This window comes from Hippopotamus amphibius, chromosome 9 (genome assembly GCF_030028045.1).
Source record: "Hippopotamus amphibius kiboko isolate mHipAmp2 chromosome 9, mHipAmp2.hap2, whole genome shotgun sequence".
NCBI lineage: Eukaryota > Metazoa > Chordata > Mammalia > Artiodactyla > Hippopotamidae > Hippopotamus > Hippopotamus amphibius.
Window position 1 is genome coordinate 46,150,930 of NC_080194.1, and position 18,164 is coordinate 46,169,093.

Below are 18,164 nucleotides of genomic sequence, written 5' to 3' on the forward strand. Positions count from 1 at the left end.
TCACCTGTTTTATACATTTGACATAATAGCACAATTATGTGTGGTAGTAGATTAAGAAAAGTGATGAGTGGGTCAAAAGAGATTTAAGGATTGCTCATATAAACTGATCGTCCACAGCCAGTAACAAAGGGAGAATAGTGGCCCATGGTATAGTGCAGAGAATTAGAAAATGGGGGAAAATATTGTTAAGAACATACCAAACCCTTATGCTCATGCCTACCCTCAACAATCATTAATCTTTTGCTGTCCTTTGGGGCTGGAGTAGTTTAAAGGAATTTCCAGACATTTACATCTAACTCTTTCAGCACATTTCCAAAAATGGAGAGGAGGGATTTCTTATAGCACTACTCTTCATTTATATATACATATAGCTGTTGAGTTTTCCCAGTACCACTTATTGAAGATACTGTCTTTCCTCCATCATGTATTTTTTTTTTGTTTGTTGTAGATTTACTGACCATAAGTAAGTGTGTTTATTTCTGGTCTCTCTATTCTATTTCATTTATCTATGTGTCTGTTTTTGTGCCAGTATCATACTGTTTTGATTACTGTAGCTTTGTAGTACAGTCTAAAGTCATGAAGCAATATTATTCTGGTTCTGTTTTTGTTTGTTTGTTTTCTCTTCAAGATTGTTGTGGCTATTCAGGGTATTTGGTGCTGCCATAAAATTTTAAAATTATTTGCTCTAGTTCTGTGAAAAATGTCATTGGTAGTTTGATAGGGATACCATCAAAGCTGTAGATTTCCTTGGATAATATGATCATTTTAACAATATTGATTTGTCCAACCCAAGAACATGGTATATCTTTCCATCTTTTCCTGTCCTCTTCAATTTCTTTCCAGTGTCTTATAGTTTGCCAGGTACAGGTGTATTACCTCCTTTAGGTAAGAATCAATCTAGATATTTTATTTATTTATTTATTTATTTAATTTATTTTATTTTATTTTTATACATTTATTTATTTTTTTACTTATTTATTTATTGGCTGTGTTGGGTCTTCATTACTGTGTGGGCTTTCTCTAGTTGTGGCAGGCAGGGGCTACTCTTCGTTGTGGTGCATGGGCTTCTCAGTGTGGTGGCGTCTCTTGTTGTGGAACATGGGCTCTAGGTGCATGGGCTTCAGTAGTTGTGGCTCAAGGGCTCAGTAGTTGTGGTTCTTGGGCTCTAGAGCACAGGCTCAGTAGTTGTGGTGCTTGGGCTTAGGGGCTCTGCAGTATGTGGCATCTTCCCAGACCAGGGATTGAACCCATGTCCTCTGCATTGGCAGGTGGATTCTTAACCACTGTGCCACCAGGGAAGTTCCTATTATTTTATTTTTGGTGTGATTGTAAACAGGATTATTTTTTTAATTTCCCTTTCTGATACTTCATGATCAGAATATAGGATGTAACAAAATTCTTTGTATTAATTTTGTTGCCTGCAACTTTACCACATTCATTCATGAAGTCTAGTAGCTTTTTGGTGGCATCTTTAGGATTTTCTATGTATAGTAACATATAATCTGAAAACAGTGACAGTTTTACTTCTTTCTTTTCAATTTGAATCCATTTTCTTTCTTTTTCTTATCTAATTGCTGTAACTAGGACTTCCAATACTATGTTAAATAAAATTGGCAAGAGTGGGTATCTTTCTCTTGTTCTTGATGTTAGAGGAAATGTTTTCACCTTTTCACTATTGAGTATAATATTAGCTGTGTTTTTTTATGTGGTCTTTTTTATGTTGAGGTATGTTCCCTCTATGTCCACTTTCCAGAGAGGCTTTTTTTTTTTTTTTTTTTTAATCATAAATGGATGTTGAATGTTGTCAAAAATTTTTCTGCATCTATTCAAATGATCATATTGTTTTTATTCTTCAATTTGTTAATATGGTGTATCACACTGGTTGATTTGTAGATATTAAACAATCTTTACATCCCTGGGATAAATCCCACTTGATCATGGTATATGATCCTTTTAAAGTATTTTTTGATTTATTTTGCTAATATTTTGTTGAGGACTTTTGCATCTGTGCTCATTCTATAGACTTATAATTTGCTTTTTTGTGATATAATATTTGGCTTTGGTATCAGGGTGGTGCTGGCCTCATAGAATAATTTTGCAAGTGTTCCTTCCTCTGCAGTTTTTTGGAATAGTTTCAGAAGGATAGGTGTTAACTCTTTTCACAATGTTTGCTAGAATTCACCTGTGAAGCCATCTGGTCCTGGACTTTTGTTTGTTGGAAGTTTTAAATTACTGGTTACTTTTTATTACTAGCAATTTTTCTGTTCATATTTTCTGTTTCTTTCTGGTTCAGTCTTGGGAGATTGTACGTTTGTAAGAATTTGACAATTTCTTCTAGGCTGTCTGTTTTATTGGCATATAGTTGGTCATAGTAGTCTCTCATGATCCCTTGTATTTCTGGAGTGTCAGTTGTAATTTTTGCTTTTTCCTTTCTGATTTTATTAATTTTGGCTCTCTCTCTCTTTTGCTTCATCATTCTAGCTAAAGGTTTAGCAATTTGTTTATCATTTCAAAGAAAAATCTGTTAGTTTCATTTAGGTTTTCTATTGGTATTTTAGTCTCTGTTGCATTTATTTCTTCTCTGATCTTTATGATTTTTTTCCTTGTACTTTGGGATTTACTTGTTCTTCCTTTTCCAGATCTTTTAGGTGTAGGTTTAGGTTGCTATTTGAGATTTTTCTTTTTACCTGAGGTAAGATTATGTCACTATAAACTTCCCTCTAGCACTGCTTTTGTTGAGTCTCATAGACTTTGGATCATTGTGTTTTTGTGGTCATTTATCTCCAGATATTTTTTTATTTTCTTTGATTTCTTCCATTGATGTTTAGTTGCATACTGTTGCACCTCTTAGTGCTTGTGTTATTTTCACTTATTTTCTTGTATTTGATTTCTAGTCTCATAGCCCTAGGGTTAGAAAAAATGCTTGGAATAATTTCAATTTAAAAAAAAAAAATGTCCCAAGTATTATTTTATGGCCTAGCATGTGCTCTATCATGGAGTATGTTTCATGTGTACTTGAAAAGAATATATATTCTGCTGCTTTTGGATGGAATGTTCTGTACGTATCTATTAAGTGAACCTTGTCTAATATGTCATTTAAGGCCTGTGTTTCCTCATTGATTTTCTTTCTGGATGATTTGTCCTTTGATGTAAGTGGGATATCAAATTCCCATACAATTATTTTTACTGTTTATTTCTTCCTTTATGTCAATTAATATTTGCTTTATGTATTTAGATGCTTCTATGCTGGGTGTATACATATTTACAATTGTTCTATCTTCTTCTTGAATTGATCCTGTAATCATTATGTAGTGTCTTTCTTTGTGTATTGTAACCATCTTTATTTTAAAGTTTATTTTTTCTGATATAAGAATTTTTACCTTGGTTTACTTTTGATATCCATTTGTATGTTATATTTTTTTTTGTCCCCTACTTTTAGTCTGTGTGTTTCTTTACATCTGAAGTGAGTTTCTTATAGGCAGCATACATACAGGTCTTGCTTTAGTATCTTTTTGGCCAGTCTCTGTCTTTTGATTAGAACATTTAATCAATTTACATTTAAAGTAACTATTGATATGTATGTTCTTATTGCCATTTTGTTATTTGTTTTTATGTTTTTGTGTAGGACTTTTTTGTTCCCTTCAGCTTTTGTTCTCTTCTCTTGTGTTTTGTTGAATATCTTTAGAATTATGTTTGAATTTCTTTTACTTTTTTTGTGGTTGTATTTACTACAGATGTTTGGTTTGTGGTTACCATGAGGTTTGAATATAGCAATCTACATAGAGAAGTTCCTTAAACATTTCTTATAAGGCTGGTTTGGTGGTTCTGGATTCTTTTAGACTTTGCTTGTCTATAAAACTTATAATTTCTCCAAAAATCTGAATGAGAGCCTTGTTGGGTAGACTATTCTTGGTTGTAGTTTTTTCTCTTACATCCCTTTAAATATATCATTACATTCCCTTATGGTTTGTAGAGTTTCTGCTGAAAAGTCAGCTGATAGCTTTATGAGAGTTCCCTTGTATATAATATGTTGCTTTTCTCTTTCTGTTTTTAGTATTTAATCCTGTATGTGACTCTTTGTGCTTCCTGCACTTGGATGTCAATTTCTTTTCCCAGGTTAGGGACATTTTCATCTATTATGTCTTCAGTAATGTTCTTAGCCCATTTCTCTCTCTTCTCCTTCCAGGACCCCTATAAGGGGAATATTAATGCATTTGATGTTGTCCCAAAAGTCTCTTAAACTTTCTTTATTTCTTTTCATTCCTTTTTTCCTCTTCAGCATCAGTGATTTCCCATACTCTGTCTTCCAGCTTGCTGACCTATTCCTCTGTATCGTTTAGTCTGCTGTTGATTCCTTCTGGTGTATTTGTAAATTTTAATTATTGCATTCTTCATCTCTGTTGTTTTTTGTATTTTCCAACTCTTTGTTAAAAACTTCTAACTTCTCCCTCTGCATCCATTTTTTCCTCTCAAGTTGTTTGATCATCTTTATCATCATCATCTTAAATGTTTTCTCAGGCAGATTGCCTATCTTCACTTCACTTAGTTCTCTTCTGCAGCTTATATCTTGTTCTTTCATTTGGAACATGTTCCTCTGTTGCCTCATTTTGCCTAAATTGTTTTTTTTGTTTTTATATATCTTGTAGGTTGGTTACATTTCCTGGTCTTGGAAAAGTAGCCTTTTGTAGGAGACATTCTGTGCATTCCAGCAATGTACTTTTGTCTCATCAACAGAGCCATATGTTCTAGGCATTCCTCCTATGAGGACTGCATGGGTCTTTCTCCTTTGACAAGCTGACAATGTGGAAGGTCTGATTGTTTTGGTTGGCTTCTAGTCCATTTGGTTGTCAGCTTCTGCCTTGTGCAGAGGCTACTGGCCACTGGTTGACAGTACTGGGTCGTGAGATGGCTGATTATGAAACCCCAGGGGGTTGCCTGTTAACTGGTGGGTGAAGCCAGGTCCTGGAGCCACCTTCAAGCTTACTAGTGGGCAGAGCCAGGTCCTTCTGTTTTCAGGCCCCAGGGTCCCAGAGCAGGTGTTGGATTGCTGGTGGGTGTGGATAGTTTCTGACACAATTAGCTGCACAGTCCAGGGTTTATTAAAGCTTGTGTTGGCCTGCTAGTGGGAGGGGCCAGGACTGGTCTCAGGGCAGGGTCTGGTCTGCTGGTGGGTGGGCTGGATCTGCAGATGACAGGACTATGGTTTTCTTGTGGCTGGTGTCTGCCTATTGGTGGGACCCAAGGCTAGAGCAGGCTCACTGGTGAGTGGGACTGGGGCCCTGGGAATTCTGGGGTTCATGCCTGCCAATTTTTGTTTCCTGTTGGGTCCTGGGGCCTCTGGCTGGTGGTGTGGGGGTCTTGGGTTTGTGTCTGCACACTGTTGCTTGTGGCTGGGTCCTGGGCCCTCTGGTAGGCAAGGCTGTGTCTAGAGGTGGCTGTGGATGCATTGGGTCTTAAGGCAGGCTGTCTGCTGGTGGGTGGGCCTGGGTCATTGCTTATTTTATGGCATCCCAGCACTGGTCCAGGGCAGGGCTGGGTCCAATAAACTAGAGGGAAGATTCCAAAATGGTGCTTGCCAGCACCACTATCTACATGGTAGAATGAACTCCCAAAATGGCTGCCACCAGTATTTATGTCCCCAGAATGAGCTGCAGTTTCCTCTTACCTCTCTGGGAGAATTTCTAAGATCAGCATATATTTCTGACCTAGGCCTTTACTGCTTCTACTCTGGTTCTGCACATGTGAGGTTTTGTCTTCACCCTTTAAGAGTGAAGTCTCTATTTCTCCACCTCTCTGGGACTCCTCAAAATAAGCCCCACTGGCATTAAATCCATATTCTTTGGTGGCTTGCTGTCCCACTGCAGGACCCCCAGGCTGGGGAGACTGTTGTGAGGCTCTGTACATACACTCATTTGGGACAACATCTACAGTTGTAATTATTCTCCCATTTGTGGATAGCCCACTTTGGGGTCTGGGATTTGACTATATACCCATTCTACCCCTCTTATTCATCTCATGTGGCTCTTTCTTCATATCTTTGGCTGTAGAAGATATTTTCTGGTCTGTTCCACTCTTTTTCACAATGATAGCCTTGTAAATAATTGTGATTTTGGTGAGCCTGTGAGTGCCTGACTACTATTATCCTGCTAAAATTGATCAGTGAATTCAGTGATAGCTTGTTTGTTTCATTGTCGTTTCTTTAGTATAGGATGATGTGACATACCTCTGCCTAGAATTGTACCAGTTATTTCATTAAGAATTATATAATGATTTTGTAATTCTATCATTTTTTCTTCATTTATTAACTGGAATACTTCTATATAAAACTCTTTCTTACATCCATAGATAGGACATACAGGATACCCTGGAATACAATTTACTTTAGAATGTCAAGGCAAATGCTCAGTTCTTTCCCTTCAGTTGCCAATTTTCAAGATATTGAATTGGTGCCCAAGCAATGTCTAATGGATGTCCAGTGTCCAGTGAGTTTTGATTTGTTTCTCTCATTTTAAAATATGATTATGAATGTTTGGATTTTTGTGTATTAAAATCTTTTAATAAGTCATAGTTATTATCTTTTTGTTGCTTATTGTCCCATCTCTGGAGAGTAGAAATCCTTTCAAGCTGACATATGTGTCATTTTGTCAGTACCTCATTTCTATCTCATGGCTTTCTTATTTTCTGGTACATGATGTTCCAGGCTTATCTTCTGTATTTCTTCTCTTAGGTCTGAAATCATGTATTTCAAGTACAGGAACAGTGATTAAACAGATAACCAAGAAGAGAGCTTCTGGCAACTTCTCCCCCATTGTCCCAAAATATTTGCAGAAAATAGTGCCTAAGGAAAAAGAAAAAGCTGACCCTTGGTTTCTACCAGGACTCGACAGTGACTACATATAAAGCTGTATAGAAACAACAGAGCTACAAACAGAATAGAGATGACCTGTGTATTCAAGTTTATAGGTTAGAAGGAAAATCAGACTACCTCCAGTAATTGTAGGTGAATTTAGTGTGTTATAGCTCTCCAGTATTGCAAAATTAGAAAATTCCTGCTTAATTCAATTGAACATATATAGAACAAAACACTGGTTTGATCCTCTATTAATTGACCTAATAATGATATTTTCCCTAAACATATCATTTTGGTATTTCCCTGGTTGAATAACTTATTACAAGATTTACAGTTGTAACTACAGAATCAGCCTAAACTGGCCATATCCTGTTTCTAACAAGATTTTGAATTGTTTCTTTTATGAAAACACAGCAATCCAAATACTAAGAGGCGGAGGTTCACAGCAAAGAAAATGTTTATTCATGAGACAGCTTTGTGAGGAGATGGGAGAAAACCTTCACAAAGGTGAAAGCATTGGGATATTTATGGGATAATTAAGCAGAATGATCTGAGGTGTGGGGAAAGACAATTGGAGGAAATAAAAATTTGAAGTAATCAGTGTTTTGAGGAGGCTTCTCTGAGTTACACTCTTCATGGGATGCATATTCAGAAAATGGTGGCATTTCCTTTTTGAGGGAAGAGTTTTTGGCCCTCTGGCAACAAAAGTTTATCCATGTGACACTTGCACAGTCTTGCTTGAATGGTAGTGATCTCAGTCAGTTTGAACTAGGGAAGTTTAGCTCCAAGCACCTTATGAGCAACTTAAGTAGTTTTTATTATAAGGATACATACATTAGAGGTATTGTATATAGGGCGTAGTTAAAGGAGTCTTGTGATACATAGTCTAAGCTATGTGAAGCTTGGATGCTATACAGTTTGAAAGAACAATTACAGTGAAAATTAAGTCAGTGAAGGCAGATTGTACAATATTACCTATTAAGCAAGTTATAGTCTAAGGAATATAACAAATGATAGCCCTCAGTTTCATTTTTCGTAGACAACAGAAACAAATGCAAGTTATGCAGCTGAAGTATGGGTGAAGGAGCAATTTTTGACCTCCTGTAACACCCAGAAGGAAACTCTTTCTGTGAATTAACCTCATTGTGGTCTTCTGACTGTGAAGAAAAGAGACACTATTCCCTCTGATCTTTTGGGAATTTCCAGAGGATTGGAAAGTTTATGGAGGTGTCAGCACACCTGCCCTGATGTGTAATGACCTTATAGGGAACACCTTTTAAAAGACACATCTTTTGGGGACTTTCTTGTTCATGGTGGAGCAGTTGACTGTGGCAGCTTATCCAGGGCATACTTGCCTAACTTATCTGGCATCTGTGAGGGACAGTTTCTATAAACACATAGTTAGAAATTAACCAGTAACTTTAGAGAGATTTCCTTTGCTTTGGCCACTTAGAAGAATGCCTTAAATAGGAAATGTAACTGGTATACCAAACTGCAATCTATTGGAATGCATTTTCCAAAATTGTGATTCTTGTAGTTATGAGACTATGAAAAGGAAAAGATGATATTGTTTTGTAATACTGCCTGGCCCTGGTATCAGTTGGAGTCAGGTGGGGAGTGGCCCAAGAATGCATCCTTAAATTATACTACTATTTTAGAATTAAACCTGTTTTGTAAGAGAGAGAAAAAATAGGATGACATCCTATATATATAATCATTTGTCTTTGTATAAATATTTATGAAACTTCTTATACTTGCAAGTACTTACGTACTTGGGAAATGATGAAAATCTCATTCCAAAAATGCCCAAGATGGCCAGGTCTCTCAGGAACTTTTATCTTACTTTTATCTAGACCATCTCCAATTTATGAGAATGAGGAAAAAGAGAGAAATTAGGTCTTTTTAAACTCAAGAGAGTGAAAATAACCATATCAACTGTTATTTTAAACTACTGAGTTTTATGTTCTAATACTTAATTCATGACTAAGTTTTAAAATAAAGCTATGAGATTTCTGGTTGTGTCAGTTTATATGCCTGTGTGTGAATTATGATATAACTCTACCTCTGGATAATATTACCAAAATTAATTTGTAAATTAGCTCTATTTAATTGGCTTAAAGGAATATAAGAACTGATATAAACTCTCAGACATATAAAAGAAATTAACCCAAATGAATTTCAGGTTCATGTGATCTGGGAAATATTCAGTATTAAATTAATATTTGGTTTTAAACTTAGCTTAATTTTGTTGGTTAATTAATACAGACACATCTTTAGAGTCATCAATGTTAATAATAATACTTTTATTGTACCTAGGTTTACTAGAAGTCAAATAAGTTATTATTTCTGTTACAAAATTTGTCAACAAGAAAATTAACTTGGTGTGATGGTGTTTTCATAATTAATTAAATAAATGTAATTGGGATAGAAGTTTTTAGGTGAGCTCTCTAGGAATAACTGTTTCAGAAATGTCTACTTAAAAATAGTTTCTCCAGATTTTTGGTAACTTGAAACTTCAGAGTTATACTAAATTAAGCTAAATGATGGGAATTCATTGAATATTCAGTTCATTTCCATATAAGGTAAAATACCAGAATATTAATTGCTAAACTAGTTTGTTTATATACTTTTGTATTCTTATTAGAGATAAAATAAAGATGCTTGGGTTTATTGGACATTAATCTTGTACATATTAAAGAAAAATTATGCTGTGAGAAATTTTTTGTTTCTAGGAGTTATAGAATATGTTCATAAATTTACCAATCAGGAAATGCTGGTATGACAAACAGTTCACAATTTCTTGCTTCTTGATTTTCACTAGAGTTTAAGGCTTTTAAGGGTTAAAAATGATAATATATTTGTAATTAAATTTACTAGAAATAAAAAGGGAAAATTTTCAGCGTACAAGGAAACTAGGATGTGTGTTTTCAGTAAAACAAAAATGAGGGGTGGAAATGCATTTTGTTAAGGGAAAAGAAAGTAACTTTTCATAAAACTGGTTATGTCTAAGTAAGCAAAAAATAAAGGACAAACATATGAATACAGAAAGTTCTGGGAGGAAACTTGAGAAAGGAGTTTACATGGTTATTACCAGCTAAGATTAGATTGAATTTAATTAAATAAGTGAATTCTGTTATTAAAGTAACCTGGTGCAGGCCTAGAATTTGTTTTTTTCTCCCTGTGAAGAGGACAGTTTCCTTGGAATATTGATCTGATTTTGATAAAAGGTTGTAAATATTTATTTATTTTTTAAGTAATCTGTTGTAAATTTCTGTATTTGCCTTCGAAATATTTTATTGTCACCTGGTTAAGTGAATAAGTATTTTTTTTCACAGTGACCTATTATTTTACTTGACCAAGTGTTTTAAAACCTTTTTGATACTTTTTACAAATTCCCCCCAAATCAAATTCTGAATAGAGTGTTATTGACCTGGAAATAACTTTGAGGCTTTCCAGAGGGCCCTTGGAACATCTTCAGAGGTTTTTCTCTCCTTATCAAAGAAAGATATTAATTAGTTTTATTTGGTATGTTAAATTACATGGGAAGAATTGTCAAATGAGTGCTGATAAACCTTTTAGGTTATATTGTATAGGTAAATGTCATTAATATAAAAGTTCTTGAAAATTCTAAAATTTGAATAGGTCTTACTATAACATTATTTTAATATTTTATGTCATGACAATAACCACATTTCTTTCTCAATTGCCTTGTAAATTGGTCTTTAACCATACTTTTTAAGTCTTTTGTCATTTATAGATAGTTATTGCTGTGTTCTGATGCTATTGCAAAAAAAAAAAAAAATACTTTACCTTAAGGAAGATTCCTAGAGAGAAATTTTTGACAAGTAAAGGTTTTCAATGGGTGGGGTTGTGTTTCTGTCTTGCTAGTTGTTTGGCATGCCGTGTCCAGCACTGGAGCTTGCTGGCTGTTGGGTGGAGCTGGATCTTAGTGTTGAGATGGAGAATTCTGGGAGAGCTCTCACTGATTAATATTCCATGGGGCTGGGAGTACACTGGTTGTCCAACATCCTGGACTCAGCTCCCCCACCTTGGAGTCCCAAGTCCAACCCCCCTGCCAGGGCACCAAGACCCTGAAGGATTTTTGGAAATCTGTGGTCCTCTGCCAGCATCTGGTAGGTGTACTGTAGGAGCTGTTCCTCATGCAGATATATTCTTGATGTATTTGTGGGGAGGAAAGTGATCTCCATGTCTTAGTCCTCTGCCATCTTGAAGGTGATCCCCAAGTATAGCTTGTTGATAAGTTTCAGATCATACTGATGAACTGGAAACAAGGAAACCTTTCCCCTTAAGCTAATTTTGACTTACAGCAACTTGTATATATTCTTTTCCAGATAATTTTCCATATAATTATTACAGAGTATTAAGTAGAGTTCTCTGTGCTCTCTACAAGAGGTCCCTGTTGATTGTTTTATGTATAGTAGTGTGTATATGTTAATCCCAACCTCCTAATTTATTCCTTCCCCCCACATTTCCCTATTGGTAGCTGTAAGTTTGTTTTCTATGTCTGTGAGTCTGTTTATGTTTGGTAAATAAGTTCATTTGTGTGTTTTTTTTGAGATTCCACATAGAAGTGATACTGTATGATATTTGGCTTTCTCTGTCTGACTTACTTCACTTAGTATGATAACCTCTAGGTCCATCCATGTTGCTTATAGCAACTGGTTAAAGTGTACTTTTGTGAGTAGAATTGAAACATTTATCTTTTCTCTCTACTTGATCCCTCCAGAAACTGGAAACTCTTAGGTTCCCAGCAGCCTTATCAGGTGAATAGGAAGGACACCTCTTGACAGGTGCAGGAATCTCAAGACATTTTGGGACCTTGAGAAGAAAATAATTTACCCAAATCTACAGATATTGCAGGTGGAATCTGATAGCAAACACTTGGCATGGCTTTCCTGGTCTTGAGAACCATTTTAAAAGCTCAATTTGAGATTCCTACTCAAATGTTCCAGCAAAGCCAAAATTAAAAGAGTCCATATAATCACTTATGTAAATAAATAGGCCAAAGTTATTAAAACCAGGCATAATATTCAAACAAATTAGTCTTAATTTGGTTATATTTGGTAGAGGGATAATTTGAGGGAGAAAAAATCATGTTTTAATAATATACCTTTGTGGATATTAAGTTCTAATATTATTAATTGTCTTTGAGGTTTGGTTTTTACTGCTAAAGATTCACTTCCAATATGGTTCCTTGTTGCTATGTTGCATTACTGTAGAGTTCAATTAAATTATTAAATGGATATTCTAAGAAAAAAAGGGATATTCTAAATTTGTTTCTGAAGCTTACCACAATAATCTATCCTTGGTTAGATACCCCATGACCTGCAACCAGGAAGTGACGTATCCTGGAAAAAACCAGTCAAAGGACTCTCTCTCTCTCCAACCTAGATGGAAAGACCTTTATCAGGTGTTCTTAACTAAGTCATGCACAGGGAAACTAAAGGAAGTTTACTCTTTAATTCATATTTCCACTTAAAGACAGTCTCTGCACTGGACTGGTATATAGAAATGACTGTTGACTTCAAACTCACCTTAAAACCATACACAAATATGGGAGAAATGACACCCACACAAGGACAAGAAGATGACAGAAGTGGTAGACTGCTGGGTCAGGAATCTGGACCAGGCCTGTTAGCTATCCTACTAATTCAATTGTACTTTTAACCAAACGTTTGTCTCCCTATCAAAATTGAATATTATAGTTTTAATTCTAACTATACTTTTGCCTCAATGTTCAGGAGGGAAAGAAATTTCTCTAGTGAAATTGTCACAGAGTATATCTACTCATGACATGTTTCACTGTTTGTTTTAAGTCTATTGCTAAAAGAACACATGGAATGTTTGTGTGACAATTTGATGTAATAATGAAATATATAACCTAAAAACTGTTTTCCTATCAGCATAACTCTATGCTTGCTCATTATGTCTGATTAGTTTTCCCCCAGTGGATAACTAGGCAAATCTATCATCTATCTATCATCTATCTATCTATCTATCTATCTATCATCTATATCTATCTATCTATCTATCATCTATATCTATCTATCTATCTATCTATCTATCTATCTATCTGTCTATCATCAACAACGAAAACGGGGTGTAGCACCCAGGGATATAATGGACACAGGGCAGTCAGCAACCACTCTGGCATTGAGGGGAAAATATTTTGATTATCATTTGTATCAAAATATTTGTAGTCAAAAGGAGGAAATGATGGAGGAAAACTTCATGTATTGTGGTATGGGGAAGACATCCTGGCTTATACATGATTTAGCATACATTTTATGCTGTTTTGTGGCCTGTCAAACATACATTGTGCATCTGCTTTAATCACAAAAGAAATAAATGCATTTAAAAATCAAAATGGGAGGCCTAGGCTGGGTGAGCAGAGCCAGCAGCCATGGGGCCCTTCCCCAGCCATGGAAAACATGGGCTGTCCTGGTGGGGAGGGTAGCTTGGCCGCTGGCAGTTTGGCCGATTAGTGAGGGAATGAAGAGAAAACAAATGGCCATCTCTTCCTAGCCCCAGAGTGTCCTAACTTCCCTGCTGGAACATTAGAGATTCTCAAGGCAATCTTGCAAGCCAAGTATTTTGGAGTTCATTGGCATCACAACTTGAGTTCCAGCCATGATGTAGCCATGTCCTAGTAGTGTGAACTTGGGTATTTAAACTGGCCAAGGACAACTTCACACCTATATAATGTAACAGAATATGTCAGAAAACATTAAGCAGTAGAATTGTGGAGCATATGAAGCAAGATGAATGTTTCAGGAAGCAGTTGTGGAAGCCCAGTTCTGCAAATGTATCTAATGACTTCAAGGACCTTTGGACAAAACTAAAGGAGTATCATGATAAAGAATTACAAGGTTTACAAGTAAAAGTAACCAACTGAAAAAGGAACAAATTTTAGATGCACAAAGACTAGAAGGATTCTTCACCAAAAATCAACAGCTGAGAGAGCAAGAGAAAGTCCTTCATGAAACCATTAAATTTTAGAAGATCTATTAGAAGCAGGATTATGTGATCATTGTGTAGTAACTGAAAAACATAGGTAGAAGAAACAGGAGGAGTTTGAATATATTTGGCAGCAGAATTTTAAGCTTATCACAGAGCTTAAGAATGAAAAGAATATTCTATAGCAAGAAAATAAAGCTTTCTGAACAGCTGCAGCAGAAAATTGAAAACGATCAACTACATCAAGAAACTGATCTTGACTTTGAGGAAGATGTTACACTAGATTCACCAATAACCTTTTCATTTTCTGGTGCTAACTGGCTATGAAGAAAGGAGAATCTCCACATCCAATATGTAAGCAACACAAACTAAACTGGAGCACTCTGGGTGTGCACATGAATTGAAAAAAGTACCAAAATCATCAACTCATCTGTGACATAAACCTAATGTAGTTGAAATTCTAGTGGCTGACACTTGTGATCAGAGCCAAGCTCCAATGGCTAAAAACACATGGCAAAAAGCAATTATCCTCATGATAATGTAGCTGAAACACTTGGACTTAGTGTTCAAGACAAATCTGGATCTCAAGGCCCTAAGAGCCCTCTTGGTGATGAGTTTTACCACTGTGTGAAAGGAGACAACAAAAAGTAACCTGCTGAGGAATTTAGAAGACATAGTAAAGATAGTTTAAAATTTTCACATTCTAATTCAAAAACCTCCTTAGGAAGAATTGACCACTCAGGTATCATCTTCTGTATTTGGAGCTACCTCTAATGTAAAGAGTAGTTTAGGTTTGAATACAAGTTTGTCCCCTTCTCTTTTAGAGACTGGGAAAAACAAACAAGCAAACAAACAAAAATCTGAAAACAGTGCCTTTCAGCAACACTTCTAATTTTAGATCAGAAAAACCTAGATCAAAATCTGAAGATGGTGCCCTTTTCAAACATCATAATCTTGGGAATGAGTTGAACAAGGTCACTAACCAGTCTTCTGGTAAGCAGATACTCATAAATAAAAATACAAGCATACCCATAAATGAACAGGATAGTATTGATCATATTAAAGATCCTGTTACTGATAAAGATAAACATGTGGTACCCCTGAGATCACTGGGAGGCAGAACCAAAAGGAAGAAAATTGAGGAAGAAAATGAAGAGGAAGTAAGCTGCCCCAAGCCTCCTTTGATAAACAAAATGCTTTTCCTTTTCCACTGGATAGTCATTCTTCCATGAATGGAGACTATGTGATGGATAAACCTCTGGATCTCTCTGATCAGTTTTCAGCTATTCAGTGTCAAGAGAAAAGCCAAGGAAGTGAGAACTCTAAAATCAGATTTAGGCAAGTGACTCTCACTGAAGCTTTGAAGCCCATTCCAAAGGGCTCTTCCTCAAGCCATAAGGCCTTGAGTGGGAGCTGTGGGTTAACCAAAGATTCTGCAGAAGAGCCCTGTTTACAGGAGCCCTTTTTTTCAGTCCTTGAGTAAATCTCTAAATAATAAAACACTGTTACAAATAAAGGAAGAAAATCCTATCTTTAAAATCCCTTTACATCCATGTAAAAGTTTGGAGACAGAGAATCTTTTTGATAAAGTGAAGAGTGCTGGTTCTCATGAGCCTATAAAAATAAAAACCAGGTCAGTCCATGGAGCATGTGAACTTGCATCAATTGTTCATTTAAATCCATGTAGCATTGCTAAAAGAAAGTCTCTACAAAATAACCAAGATGTATCCTTTGAAAATATCCAGTGGAGTATAGATCCACAAGTAGACCTTTCTCGGTATAAAATGGATATTACAGTAGTAGATGCAAAAGATGACAGCCAATCAAGATTAGCAGGAAGAGAGACAGTGGACATGGACTGTACATTGGTTAGTGAAATTATGCTTTTAAAAGTGAGGAAGCAAGAGCAGAAGGGAGAAAAAAGTCCAAATGGAGAAAGAAAAATGAATGATAGCTTGGAAGATATGTTTGATCAGACTACACATGAAGAATATGAATCCTGTTTGGCAGATAGCTTCCCCCAAGTAGCAGATGAAGAGAAGGCATTGTCAACTACTACTAATACTACAAACAACAACAAAAAAACAGAAAACACAACCAAAAAAATCTCTCCTGGTGATGAACAAGAAAGCATTTGTGGAGCCATATTTTAAAGATGATGAAAGAGAGACTAACACAAAATTTTCCTCATATTGAGGTGGTCCAGAAAAAAGGAAGAAAGAAGAAAATTGCTTCGACACACATATAAGGAATGTGTGATTTATTATGCAGATTTTCTAGCAGAAGAAAAAGAAAAGAAGTTGGCTTCCCGCTCAAGGCACTGATTTCACTACATTCCACACAACACACCAGAGAATTTCTGGGAAGTTGGTTTTCCTTTCACTCAGACTTCTATGGAAAGAGCTCACATTAAAGAAGATCTTGACCCTTGTCCTTGTCCAAAAAAATGATAGCCTTATAATGCAATATTTTCTCCAAAAGGCAAAGAGCAGAAGACATAAACATCTGTTGAAGCAAAAACAGAAGAGAGGACAATTTTCTGTTTAGTTATCTATAGTTAAAGTTGGTATTAAACATTGATTTTTTTTTATCTTCTGTAAACTGATTTATAAATCATTTTTCTATTGAAAAATGTTTTTAAATGGCATTTACCCATCACACAGAAAACCATTTAAAAATATGTATGTTTATGTTGTATTTTCTTGCTTTTGCACCTTTAAAATAATAAGGTGCTTTCATTTGCACTCTAACTTAAGAGTTGTTTATTGCTTTATTTGGTGATACCTAATTACAATTTTGAAAAGGAAAAATAATAAAAAAAATAATAATAAAAATGAAGTAACTGTGATTCAGGCTTCCAAAATAGAGCTGGGTGGCCATTGTGGATGTGGTTTGAGACACATTCCTATATTATGGAGAACCTGAATTTTCTGAACTGTATCAGACTCAAGGATCAGCCATTCTCAAAGCAATATCTGCTAGCAGCTGCTAGCTGCAACTTTATGGTCCCAAGGTCTCCCCTTGTAACTATGAATTTTTTCTTTTATTTTAAAAATGGTAGCTAATGATTCAGCTCAAGCCATAGCCTTCCAGCCAAGGGCTCTAGATTCTTTATTAGACAATAGTTTTTTTAGATTATATTTTAGCAGAAAAAGGAGACATATGTGTAGTTTCCAGTAGCTCCTGTTGTGTATATATTAATACCACATCAGAAGTTGAAACACACAGATGAAATTAGATAATAAGCAACTTGGCTCCAAAAATGTATCATCACAAGAGCCTAGTTTTGCTCTCTTAGGAAATATCTTCTCATGTATCCCATTAGAATAAGGTCTATATTTGAGGGATTACATAAACTAGGTGTCATTGATTTGGGCTTGCTAAGATTTATATACCTTCTTGTCAAGTTCTGTATTTGCTGTTTGTCTCATATCTTTAAGCCCCAAAACTCCAACCCATATGATATTCATTGACCATAAAGCCTTGGCATCACTTTTAGACCCATGAGTATTTACAATTAAATGTGAAATAATTTTATTCCACAAACCCAGAACTTTATCCCACATAAGCAGGAAGAAGCTAGAGTAGACATTACCCCCATCCCTTAAGACTGAGGAATGAAAAGGGAGGCTTTGTACACCAACTGCAACTGGCCCTATCCTGTTCCTAACAAAATACTGAGTTGTTTTTCAAAGGAAACAGAACAAAACTGCAAGTCCTGCAGCCACAGCATTGGTGTTCAGGCATGTTGTGCAACAATCCCTTTGCTTGGTAACACAGTCTTCCCTTTAATCAGTTGAGAAAATGTATATATTCACTCCCTACCTAATGATTTTTATAATGTTTATAAATATTTACAAAGAAGTTACTGGTTCACATGGAAGATGTCAGAGGTCCCAGCCTATTAGAAAAATAAATAACTATGTTTCACTTTTCATAAACATTACAATCATAGGAATTTTACCCACCATGCTTCTCCCTCTGAAAGTGAGTCCAAAACCTCAGAAAAAAAAATTTAGGAATAATTTTTAACATTAGAAAAATAAGAAAATAGTTCCTTTTCCAGTAAATCCTCAGTCCTAATGACCTAGACCACTGCAGATCCCAAGGCCTTTGTGTTATGGTGGGAAAAATCTTCTAAGTAACAAGGAATGACTTCAGGTTGTTAAGAGTTAAAACATGCTCTTATGTTTTCAACTTGAATATCAGACTCTGATCCCTGGACTCCTCATCTCAAAGGTAAAGTCTTTTTTAAACTCAGGTATTCAGCTAGCTTTAATAACTAACACAAGTCATATAGAAAATAAAAGCTGGAGCTAATAATAGAAAAATATGA

General features: G+C 35.6%; 1 pseudogene; it reads left to right on the forward strand.

The window, feature by feature from the left end:
• The first annotated feature begins 13,632 nt into the window (after positions 1 to 13,632).
• On the forward strand, positions 13,633 to 16,329 carry LOC130861618 (DNA endonuclease RBBP8-like; annotated as a pseudogene).
• The last annotated feature ends 1,835 nt before the right edge of the window (positions 16,330 to 18,164 follow it).